This window comes from Carcharodon carcharias, chromosome 11 (genome assembly GCF_017639515.1).
Source record: "Carcharodon carcharias isolate sCarCar2 chromosome 11, sCarCar2.pri, whole genome shotgun sequence".
NCBI classification, from domain to species: domain Eukaryota; kingdom Metazoa; phylum Chordata; class Chondrichthyes; order Lamniformes; family Lamnidae; genus Carcharodon; species Carcharodon carcharias.
In genome coordinates, this window is record NC_054477.1 from 27,228 (window position 1) to 40,036 (window position 12,809).

A 12,809-nucleotide genomic window follows, 5' to 3' on the forward strand; every position below is an offset into this window, starting at 1 on the left:
CCCTCTATCTCCTTCTCTCCTTCTGTGTATCAGGATCTGTCCCCCTGTCTCTCTGTGTTGGGGTCTGTCCCCCCCCCGCCCCGCTCTCTCTCCCCCCTCCCGGGGGTGGGGTGTCGGGCGGGACGAGTTGCTGACGTGTTGCACTCAGTCTGCGCGGCGAGAGGAGCGGCTCCGGCTCCGGCTCTGCTCCTGGTCCTGGTCCTGCTTCTCGGTCCCGGCTCCGGGATGTAAGTCGCTGCTCCCGCTTCCTCCGCTGGTTCTCAGGCGCCTCGGGATTGCGGCAGCGACTCGGGAATTTTAATTCAAAAGGATCTTGGCGAGAAAGAAATCGAAGGAGAGAAAAAGATCGAAAATCTGGGTGAGTGAGAAAGAGACAGAGAAAGAAAGAGAGAAAGAAAGAGGGAGAGGGAGAGCGGAGAAAGGGGGAAGAGAATGGGAGGACGAGTAAGAGAGAAAAAGGTGCAGCAAAAGGGCTCGAGAAGAATAGAAAGAGGAGAGAGTAAAGAGAAAGGTGAGAAATCAGCTCAGCTTCAACAGCAGCAGGAGCCATGGGAGAGATAATGGAGGCAGAGAGACAGATAGAGAGAGAGAGACAGATAGACAGAGAGAGAAAGAGACAGAGATAGAGACAGACACAGAGATAGACAGAGATAGACAGAGAGAGACAAAGAGAGAGAGAGACGGGTGGGATATCTGGCGAGGGGCTAAAGAGGGAAGGTGAGAGCAGGTAGGAGGAAGAAGCAGAGAGAGAGCTGGGGTCAATGGGAGAAGATTAGGGGACGGGGAAAGTGGAGGAGAGAGAAAAGGGAAAGCGAGCAGCTAGGATGAGAGAAGGGAATTGAGATAAAGAAATTGAGATGGGGAAAAGAGACCTTTTTCTGGAAAACGGAGTAAATGTGGAGTAAAAGGTGGAGAGAGGGGAGTGTTGGGAAGTATATAGTTGTGTGTGTGGCCCCCAGGGGCTGGTGTTGATATTAATTACCTGGACTCAAGTCTAATTGAACATAATTCTAAAGTTTATAAAGAGCTTGGAAGTGGAGGAGAATAGTAATAACAGCCTTAAGGAAAACATTGGCTTGTGAAATGGGCTGAAACATGGGTGGTGAAATTTAACACACAAGTGTAAAGTGATTCATTTTGGAAGAGAAAATGAAAAGAGGCGAAATAAATAAAATGTTACAATTTAAAGGGGGTGCAAGAACAGGGAGAGCTGGAGGGGTAAGTAAGATGTAAATTGTTGAAGGTGGTAGGACATTTTGAGAAGGCTGTGAAAAAGCTTAAGGATCCGTGGCTTTGTAAATAGAGGAATAGAGTAAAATGTAAGGACATTTATGCTAACCCTTTGTAAAACACCACTTATTCATGTGTTTATTAATGGCAGATGATGGGTCAGAAATCTACATATCTATGTTAGCCAGTGATACAAAGATAGGTGGCACTCTGAGCAGTGTACAATGCAAGCATTAAATTACAAAGAGATATTAAGAGATTAAGTGAATGAACAAAACTGTGGCAAATTGAAAGGTGTGAGGTCACATCCACTTTGAACCAAAAAAGGATAGAACAGGATATTTTCTAAAAGGTGAAAATCACAAAAAGTGGACGTCTAAAGAGCCTTGGAGGGCCCAGGTACAGAGATCACCAAGATTTCATGAACAGATAAAGAAAATAATCAAAAAGGTTAATCAAATTCTGGCCTTTATAACTAGAGGATTAGAATACAAGGGGCTGGAAGTCCTGGAGGAGGGTGAAGCAGGTCAGCAATACTGAAGTGAGAGAGCGTGCAGACACAATGGGCCGAAGGGCCTTTTCTGCACTGATTCCGAGAGAAAAAAACACACATGGTGATATCATTGCAAAGCCATGAGTTGATTGGCTGGTGAGTTTTACTACTTTTCCTTTCTTCAAACTTAGGCTTGGTGATCAGAGGGACAGTGAGGGCAGAGTGGGGCTGTCTGCTACCCCCAGGAGGCAGTGAGGGCAGAGTGGGGCTGTCTGCTACCCCCAGGAGGCAGTGAGGGCAGAGTGGGGCTGTCTGCTACCCCCAGGAGGCAGTGAGGGCAGAGTGGGGCTGTCTGCTACCCCCAGGAGGCAGTGAGGGCAGAGTGGGGCTGTCTGCTACCCCCAGGAGGCAGTGAGGGCAGAGTGGGGCTGTCTGTTACCACCAGGAGCCAGTGAGGGCAGAGTGGGGCTCTCTGCCTTCACTAGGAGCCAGTGAGGGCAGAGTGGGGCTGTCTCCCTTCACCAGGAACCAGTGAGGGCAGAGTGGGGCTGTCTCTCTTCACCAGGAGGCAGTGAGGGCAGAGTGAGGCTGTCTGCTACCCCAGGAGCCAGTGAGGGCAGAGTGGGGCTGTCTGTTGCTACCAGGAGGCAGTGAGGGCAGAGTGGGGCTGTGTCCCTTCACCAGGAGCCAGTCTGTAGGTTCAGAGCCCACCCTCAGAGTGAAAAATTGAAGTGTGACATCACAGGGATGCAAGTAGGTGATTTGCTGGTATTTCATATAAATCTTATCTAAACAAGGAAATAAACTGCTGAGCCTTTTCTTTCTTTTTGTTTTAAAGTATGGTTTACTATTTCTGGTAATGTCTATCTTTAGGGTTTATCAGTATTAGTAAGGTTTATTGGCATTGGTAAAGGTTTAATAGCAGTATTGAGGTTTATTAACTGTAGCAAAGTTGTTAATTAACAGATGGAGGAATGGCAGGGCCGCTCCAGCCTCTAGAGTGCATGCTCTGTGCTATGTGGGAACTTCAAGACACTGCCCATGTCCTGGATAACTATCTATGCAGGAAGTGTCACCAGTTGCAGCAGCTGCTGTCACTGTGAGGAATCCATGAGGTTGAGGACTTTGTGGTTAGCAAAGTTTTAGACGATGGTTTTTCTGAGGAGTGCAGCCAGAGCCAAGTCCATGGCACCACTGGTCACCTGAGCTGTACAGGGTGGGTACAATGAAGTCTGGAAGAGCAATAGTGAAAGATGATTCGATAGTTAGGGGAACAGACAGGTGCTTCTGTGGCCACAGACATGAATCCAGGATGGTGTTGCCTCCCTGATGCCAGGGTCAAGGATGTCACTGAGCAGCTGCAGAGCACCCTGAAGGGGGGAGGGTGAATAACCAGCAGTCTTGGTTCACCTCGATACCAATGACTTAGGTAGAAAGAGGGATGTGGCCTTGCAGCCAGAATTTAGGGAGTTAGGTAGTAAATTAGCAAGTAGCATTTCAAAAGTAGTAATCTCCGGATTACTCCCAGTACCAAGCACAAATGAGTATAAAAACTGGAGGATGAAGCAGATGAATGAGTGGCTGGAGAGATGGTGCAGGAGGAAGGGCTTTAGCTTCTTGGGACATTGGGACTGGTGTTAGGGGAGATGGGACCTGTACAGGCTGGGCAGGTTGTACCTGAACAGAGCCAGGACTGAGTTCCTTGTGGGTGATTTGATGGTGCTATTGGGGAGGTTTTAAACTAACTTGACAGGGGTATGGGAACCAGGAGGAATTATCAGAGAGGAATACCAAGGTGCACAGAATACTGGGAGTGACAGCACTAGAGTAGCGAATAGTAAGTTATTAGGTGGAGGTAGAGTAAGGGAAAAAGTAATAACATCTAAATCAGGGTTACTGTGCATGTATGTGAATGCACGGAATATAGTGAATAAGATTGGGGAGTTATAGGCGCAGATTGCCATGTGGAAATATGATGTTGTGGTGATAACAGAGACCTGGCTCAAGGAAGGGCAGAACTGGGTGTTAAATATTCTTGGATACAAGTTGTTCCTGAAAGATAGGAAAAGAAGAAAAGGGGAGGGGTGACGATATTGATTATGAATAGCATTGCAGTGCTGGAAAAAGAGGATGCCCCAGGGAAGCCAAGGACAGAATCTATTTTGCTAGAACTGAGGAACAAAATAGATGCAAATACATTGCTCGGTGTAGTCTATAGGCCACCAACTAGTGGGAAAGATGTAGAGGAACAAATTTGTAAGGAAATTACCGGGAAGTGCAGGAATTATATAGTAATTATAATGGGCACTCTAATTACCTCAATATAGACTGGTACATTAGTAGTGTAAAGGGCAGAGAGGGGCAAGAGTTCCTAGAGCGTGTTCATGAAATTTTCCAACAGGGTTATGTTTCTGGACCAATGAGAAATGAGGCACCTGCTAGACTTGGTTCTTGGAAATGAGGTGGGCTAAGTGGATCAAATATCAGTAGGAGAACATTTAGGGGACAATGATCATGGTATTATAAAGTTTAGATTGGTTACAGAAAAGGACAAAGAACAACTAAGCATAAGAATAATTAACTGGAATAATTAAAAAGGAGGTAATTAATACGCTAGAAGGATTTAAAATTGATAAGGAGAAGGTATTGGATAGGCTGCCTATACTTAAAGTTGATAACTCACTCGGGCTGTTTGAGATACTGAGGGAAGTGAGAGCGAAAATCGTGGAGGCACTGGCCAGAATTTTCCAGCCTTCCGTAGGCTCTGGGGGTGTTCCAGAAGACTGGAGAATTGTGAATGTTACACCCTTGTTCAAAAAAGTGTGTAAAGATAAGCCCAGCAACTACAGGCTAGTCAGTTCAACTTCGGTGGAGGGACAACTTCTAGAAACAATGGGCTGTAACTTCTGAGCTCTGTGGCAGCATATTGTGGGGGGGAGGGGGATGGGGGGGTGGGGGGTGGGGGGTGGAGTAAGGTGGGGTAGTAGTACCCCAAAGATGAGATGGGGAAGCCCGCCCGCCACCACCCAGTACACAGATCTCGCCCAGCCTGAGCCGGAAGGCCAGGCGGGATATAATTGCCTGGATTTCTAGGTAAGTTATTTTGGCAGGAGTGGCAATCCAACTCACTTGCCACTGCACCAGAAGTTATGGCCATTCAGGACAAAATTAATAGTTCAATGGTCAAATGAGGGTTAATTAAGGAAGGTTAGCATGGATACAGTAAACATGGGGGATTTCAATCTACATATAGACTGGGTAAACCTAATTAGTACTGATGTTTTAATTCGTACCTAATTAGTATTAATTCTTGGAAAATATGCAAGATGGTTTTCTAGATGAACATGTTGAGGAACCAACTAGGGAATGGGCAAAAACAAAAATATCTGGAAAAACTCAGCAGGTCTGGCAGCATCTGCGGGGAGGAACACAGTTAACGTTTCAAGTCTGAATGACCCTTCAGCAGAACTAAGGAAAAGAAGAAGTGAGGTGAAATCTAAGCTGGTTTAAGGGGTGGGGGGGGGTGTGGGACAGTTAGAGCTGGATAGACGGCCAGTGATAGGTGGAGATAAGCAAAAGATGTCACAGACAAAAGGACAAAGAGGTGTTGAAGGTGGTGATATTATCTAAGGAATGTGCTAATTAAGGGTAGAAAGCAGGACGAGCAAGGTACAGATAGACCTAGTGGGGGTGGGGCTGGGGGAAGGTATCGAAATAGGCTAAAAGGTAGAGATAAAACAATGGATGGAAATACATTTAAAAATAATGGAAATAAGTGGGAAAAGAAAAATCTATATAAATTATTGGAAAAAAAAGGGGGGATCGGAAAGGGGGTGGGGATGGAGGAGAGAGTTCATGATCTGATATTGTTGAACTCAATATTCAGTCCAGAAGGCTTCCTGTAAGGACTCCATCCCATTCTCTCAGTTCCTTTGCCTCCGTCGCATCTGTTCTGATGATGCCACTTTCAAAAACAGTTCCTCTGACATGTCCTCCTTCTTCCTTAAGCGAGGTTTTCCACCCACGGTGGTTGACAGAGCCCTCAACTGTGTTCGGCCCATCTCCCGCGCATCCACCCTCACACGTCATCCTCCCTCCCAGAAACATGATAGGGTCCCCCTTGTACTCACTTATCACCCCACCAGCCTCCATCATGATGCCACCACCAAACATATCTTCCCTTCTCCCCCCAAACCCCTCCCCGCAACACCCCCCCCCCCCCCCCGCCCCCCTCCCCCACCCCCGGCAGCATTCCGCATGGATCGTTCCCTCCGGGACACCCTGGTCACTCCTCCATCGCCCCCTACGCCTCAACCCTCTCCCACGGCACCTTCCCATGCAACCGCAGAAGGTGCAACACTTGCCCCTTTACTTCCCCTCTCCTCACCGTCTAAGGGCCCAAAAACTCCTTTCAAGTGAAGCAGCATTTCACTTGCACTTCCCTCAATTTAGTCTACTGCATTCGTTGCTCCCAATGCAGTTTCCTCTCCATTGGAGGGACCAAACGCAGACTGGGTGACCGCTTTGCGGAACACCTTCGGTCTGTCCGCAAGCATGACCCAGACCTCCCTGTCGCTTGCCATTTCAACACTCCACCCTGCTCTCATGCCCACATGTCCGTCCTTGGCCTGCTGCATTGTTCCAGTGAAGCTCAATGCAAACTGGAGGAACAGCACCGCATCTTCCGAATAGGCACTTTACAGCATTCCGGACTGAATATTGAGTTCAACAATATTAGATCATGAACTCTCTCCTCCATCCCCACCCCCTTTCCGATCCCCCCCTTTTTTTTCCAATAATTTATATAGATTTTTCTTTTCCCACCTATTTCCATTATTTTTAAATTATTTTATATTTTAAATGTATTTCCATCCATTGTTTTATCTCTACCTTTTAGCCTATTTCGATCCTTTCCCCCCACCCGACCCCCACTAAGGCTATCTGTACATTGCTTGTCCTGCTTTCTACCCTTAATTAGCACATTCCTTAGATAATATCACCACCTGCAACACCTCTTTGTCCTTTTGGTTATCTCCACCTATCACTGGCCCTCTATCCAGCTCGACTTGTCTCACCCCCCCTTAAACCAGCTTATATTTCACCTCTCTTCTATTTTTACTTAGTTCTGTTGAAGGGTCATTCGGACTTGAAACGTTAACTGTGTTCCTCTCCGCAGATGCTGTCAGACCTGCTGAGTTTTTCCAGGTATTTTTGTTTTTGTTTTGAATTTCCAGCATCTGCAGTTTTTTGCTTTTATCTTAGGGAATGGGCTATTTTGGATCTAGTATTGTGCAATGAAACAGGGCTAATTAATAATCTTGTTGTAAAGGAGCCTTTAGAAAAGAGTAACCATAATAATATAGAACTTTACATTAAGCACGAAAGTGATGTTGTTCAATCGGAGACAAGGCCTTAAAGTAAACAAGGGAAACTGTGAGGGAACAAGGGCCAAATTGGCTATGGTAGGTTGGGAAACTATGTTAAAAGGTTGACGGTAGATAGACAATGAACTAATACATAGTTTAGAACAAAAATACATTCCTTTAATGAGTAAAAAAACCAGCAAAGAACGTGTTCCAATCGTGGCTAACAAAATAAATCAAGAATTGCGTTAACTCAAAGGAAGAGGCATATGAAGTTGCCAAAAAAATGGCAAGCCTGAGAACTAGGGGCATTTTAGAATTCTGCAAAGGAGGATCAAGAAAAAGATTAAGGAAGGCAAAATAGAATATGAGAGTAAACTAGCAAGAAACATAAAAACAAACAATAAAAGCTTCTATAGGTACATAAAAAGAAAAGATAAGCAAAGACAAATATGGGTCCATTACAAGTGAAGTCAGGAGAATTTATAATGTGGAATAAAGGAAATTGCAGAGAAACTAAAATACTTTGTGCCTGTCTTCATGGAGGAAAATAATAAAAACCTCATAGAAATCATGGAGGATCAAGGGACTAGTATAAACGAGGAACTGCAAGATATTAATATTAGTAAAAAAAATACTAGAAAAGTTAATGGGACTTAAAGTAGATAAATATCCCTTGGACCTGATGATCTACATCCCAGAGTGTTGAATGAGGTGGCTGTAGAGATAACCGATGCATTGGTGGTTATCTTTCAAAATTCTATAGACTCTGAAATGGTTCCTACAGATCGGAAGGTGGCAAATGTAGTACTATTTTAAGAAATAAGGGAGAGAGAAAATGAGGAACAACAGACCTGTTAGCCTGACATCAGTAGTGGGGAAAATGCCAGAATCTATAATAAAGGATGTAATAACAGGACAATTAGGAAAAAATGGTAGGATTGGGCAGAGTCAACATGGATTATGAAAGGGAAATCATGTTTAACAAAGCTGTGGGAGTTTTTTTGAGCATGTCACTAGCAGAATAGATTGGAGGGAGATAAGCAAGGAGCTAATGGGAGGAAAGATCTTGTAACGATCTCTATCTCTTAGGACAAAGTATTTGACAAGCCAATGGGACTAAAGGCAGACAAGTTGCCAGGACCTGATGGCCTGAATCCAAGGGTTTTAAAGGAAGTGGCTGCAGAGATAGTGGAGGCATTGGTCGAAATATTCTAGAACTCATTGGATTCCAGGAGGGTCCAAGCGGATTGGAAAATCGCTAATGTAACACCCTTGTACAAGAAGGGAGGGAGACAAAAAGCAGGAAACTATAGGCCAGTCAGCCTAACATCTGTCATTGGGAAAATGCTAGAGTCCATTATTAAGGAAGAAATAGCAGGACATTTGGAAAAGTTTAACACAATCAAACAGAGTCAACATGGTTTTGTGAAAGGGAAATCATGTTTGACAAATTTGCTGGAGTTCTTTGAGGATATAACAAGCAGAGTTGATAAAGGGAAGCCAGTAGATGTAATGTATTTGGATTTCCAGAAGGAATTTGATAAGGTGCCACATAAAAGGCTATTGTACAAGATAAGAGGTCACGGTATTGGGGGTAATTTATTATCGTGGATTGATGGTTGGTTAACATACAGAAGACAGAAAGTTGGGATTAATGGGTCTTTTTCAGGTTGGAAAGATGTAACTAGTGGAGTGCCACAAGGATCAGTCCTAGGGCCTCAATTATTTACTAACTATATTAATGACTTGTAGGAGGGGTCAGAGTGTAATGTATCCATATTTGCTGACGATAGGTGGGAGGGCATGTTGTGATGAGGACATAAGGAACCTGCAAGGGGATTTAGATAGGTTGAGTGAGTGGGCAAAAACTTAGCAGATGGAGTTTAATGTAGGAAAGTGTGAGGTCATGCACTTTGGTAGGAAGAATCAAAAGGCAGGCTATTATTTAAATGGAGAGAGACCCCAGAAAAGTGCAGCACAGAGGGATCTGGGTGTTCTTGTGCATGAAACACAAAAAGTTAGCATGCAGGTGCAGCAAGTAATTAAGAAGGTAAATGGAATTTTGGAAACAAAAACAGAATTACCTGGAAAAACTCAGCAGGTCTGGCAGCATCGGCGGAGAAGAAAAGAGTTGACGTTTCGAGTCCTCATGACCCTTCGACAGAACTTGAGTTCGAGTCCAGGAAAGAGCTGAAATATAAGCTGGTTTAAGGTGTGTGTGTGGGGGGCGGAGAGATAGAGAGACAGAGAGGTGGAGGGGGTTGGTGTGGTTGCAGCGACAAACAAGCAGTGATAGAAGCAGATCATCAAAAGATGTCAACAACAATAGTACAATAGAACACATAGGTGTTAAAGTTAAAGTTGGTGATATTATCTAAACGAATGTGCTAATTAAGAATGGATGGTAGGGCACTCAAGGTATAGCTCTAGTGGGTTTTTTTTTTATTTTATATAATGGAAATAGGTGGGAAAAGGAAAATCTTTATAATTTATTGGGAAAAAAAAGAAGGGGGAAACAGAAAGGGGGTGGGGATGGGGGAGGGGACTCACGACCTAAAGTTGTTGAATTCAATATTCAGTCCGGAAGGCTGTAAAGTCCCTAGTCGGAAGATGAGGTGTTGTTCCTCCAGTTTGCGTTGGGCTTCACTGGAACAATGCAGCAAGCCAAGGACAGACATGTGGGCAAGAGAGCAGGGTGGAGTGTTAAAATGGCAAGCGACAGGGAGGTTTGGGTCATTCTTGCGGACAGACCGCAGGTGTTCTGCAAAGCGGTCGCCCAGTTTACGTTTGGTCTCTCCAATGTAGAGGAGACCACATTGGGAGCAACGAATGCAGTAGACTAAGTTGGGGGAAATGCAAGTGAAATGCTGCTTCACTTGAAAGGAGTGTTTGGGTCCTTGGACGGTGAGGAGAGAGGAAGTGAAGGGGCAGGTGTTGCATCTTTTGCGTGGGCAAGGGGTTGTGCCATAGGAGGGGGTTGAGGAGTAGGGGGTGATGGAGGAGTGGACCAGGGTGTCCCGGAGGGAGCGATCCCTACGGAATGCCGATAAGGGGGGTGAAGGGAAGATGTGTTTGGTAGTGGCATCATGCTGGAGTTGGCGGAAATGGCGGAGGATGATCCTTTGAATGCGGAGGCTGGTGGGGTGATAAGTGAGGACAAGGGGGACCCTATCATGTTTCTGGGAGGGAGGAGAAGGAGTGAGGGCGGATGCGCGGGAGATGGGCCGGACACGGTTGAGGGCCCTGTCAACGACCGTGGGTGGAAAACCTCGGTTAAGGAAGAAGGAGGACATGTCAGAGGAACTGTTTTTGAATGTAGCATCATCGGAACAGATGCGACGGAGGCGAAGGAACTGAGAGAATGGGATGGAGTCCTTACAGGAAGTGGGGTGTGAGGAGCTGTAGTCGAGATAGCTGTGGGTGTCGGTGGGTTTGTAATGGATATTGGTGGACAGTCTATCACCAGAGATTGAGACAGAGAGGTCAAGGAAGGGAAGGGAAGTGTCAGAGATGGACCACGTGAAAATGATGGAGGGGTGGAGATTGGAAGCAAAATTAATAAATTTTTCCAAGTCCTGACGAGAGCATGAAGCAGCACCAAAGTAATCATCGATGTACCGGAGAAAGAGTTGTGGAAGGGGGCCGGAGTAGGACTGCAACAAGGAATGTTCCACATACCCCATAAAGAGACAGGCATAGCTGGGGCCCATGCGGGTACCCATAGCCACACCTTTTATTTGGAGGAAGTGAGAGGAGTTGAAGGATAAATTGTTCAGCGTGAGAACAAGTTCAGCCAGACGGAGGAGAGTAGTGGTGGATGGGGATTGTTCGGGCCTCTGTTCGAGGAAGAAGCTAAGGGCCCTCAGACCATCCTGGTGGGGGATGGAGGTGTAGAGGGATTGGACGTCCATGGTGAAGAGGAAGCGGTAGGGGCCAGGGAACTGGAAATTGTTGATGTGACGTAAGGTGTCAGAGGAATCACGGATGTAGGTGGGAAGGGACTGGACAAGGGGAGAGAGAAGGGAGTCAAGATAACGAGAAATGAGTTCTGTGGAATTTTGGCCTGTATTGCTGTGGGGTTGGAATTTAAAAATAGGGAAGTCTTGTTACAACTATACAGGGTGTTGGTGAGGCCACACCTGGAGCACTGTGTACAGTTTTGGTCCCCGTATTTAAGAAAGGACATACTGGCATTGGAGGCAGTTCAAAAGAGATTCACTAGCTGACTCCTGGTATGAAGGGGTTGACTTATCAAGAATGGATAAACAGGTTAGGCCTTTATCCATTAGAGTTTAGAAGAATGAGGGATGATCTTATTGAAATGTACAAGATTCTGAGGGGAATTGACTGGGTAGATGTTGAGAAGATGTTTCCACTAGTGGGGGAATCTCGAACTAGGGGACATAGTTACAGAATAAGGGGGACACTCATTTAAAACTGAGATGCAAAGCTATTTCTTCTCTCATTTTCAGATTGGCAGACTGTGACCAATGGGGTATCACAATGATCAGTACTTGGGCCCCAGCTATTCACAATTTATATCAATGATTTGGATGTGGGGATTAAATGTAACATTTCCAAGTTTGCAGATGACACAGAACTAGTTGGGAGTGTGAGTTGTGTGGAGGATGCAAAGATACTTCGAGGGGATTTGGAGAGATTTGGGGATTTGGGAAAAATTTGACAGATGGAACACAATGTGGAGAAATGTGAGGTTATCCACTTTAGCAGGAAAAACAGAAATACAGAGTACTTCATAAATGGTGAGAGGCTGGGAAGTGTTGAAATTAAAAGGGACTTGGGGGTCCTTGTACGTGAGTCACTGAAATCTAACGTGCAGGTACAGCAAGCAATTAAGGCAAATATTATTGTTGGTCTTCATTACAAGAGGATTTTGAGTATAGGAGTAAAGAAGTCTTACTGCAATTATATAGAGCTTTGGTGAGACCGCACCTGGAGTGTTGTGTACTGTTTCTGTCTCCTTACCTCAGGAAAGATATACTTGCCATAGAGGGGGTGCCCCGAAGGTTCATTAAATTAATTCCTGGGGTGGAGGGATTGTTCTATGAGGAAAGATGGGACATTATTCGATGGGCCGAAGGGCCTCTTCTGCACTGTGATTCTGTGATTATTCTCTGGAGTTTAGAAGAATGAAAGGTAATCTCATTCAAACATACAAAATTCTTACAGGACTCGACAGGGTAGATGCAGAAAGGATGTTTCTCCTGGCTGGGATGGAGTGGCCTAGAACCAGGGGACACATACTCAGAATAATGGGCAGGCCATTTAGGACTGAGATGAGGAGGAATTTCTTCACTCAGAGAGTGGTGACTCTTTGGAATTCTCTGTCCCAGAGGGCTGTGGAGGCTCAGTCATTGAATATGTTCAAGGCCGAGATCGATAGATTTCTACATATTAAAAACATCAAGCGATATAGGGATAGCGCAGGGAAATGTTGTTGAAGTAGAAGATCAGCCATGATCGCATTGAATGGTGGAGTGGGCTGGAAGGGCTGAATGGCCTCCTGCTCCTGTTTCTCATATTCTTATTTGTTCAGGGAAAATCGTGTTCAGCTAACTTTCTGGGGTTTTTTGAAGAGGTAACATAGAGGGTTGATGAGGGCAATGCTGTTGATTATGGACCCCCAAAGTGTATTTGATACAGTCCCACACAGCAGACTCATGAATTAAGTTGTTGCAGTGGAATAAAAGGGACATTAG

The 12,809-nt window shown here is 45.3% G+C and overlaps 1 protein-coding gene across 1 annotated transcript in view; it reads left to right on the forward strand.

The window, feature by feature from the left end:
* Positions 1 to 291: 291 nt before the first annotated feature.
* LOC121284311 (protocadherin-16-like) overlaps positions 292 to 12,809 on the forward strand; it is a 114,993-nt gene continuing 102,475 nt past the window's right edge. The window contains exon 1 of the mRNA XM_041199698.1: positions 292 to 358. The gene's annotated coding sequence lies outside the window, so the exon portion shown is untranslated. The remainder of the gene's footprint in view (positions 359 to 12,809) is intronic.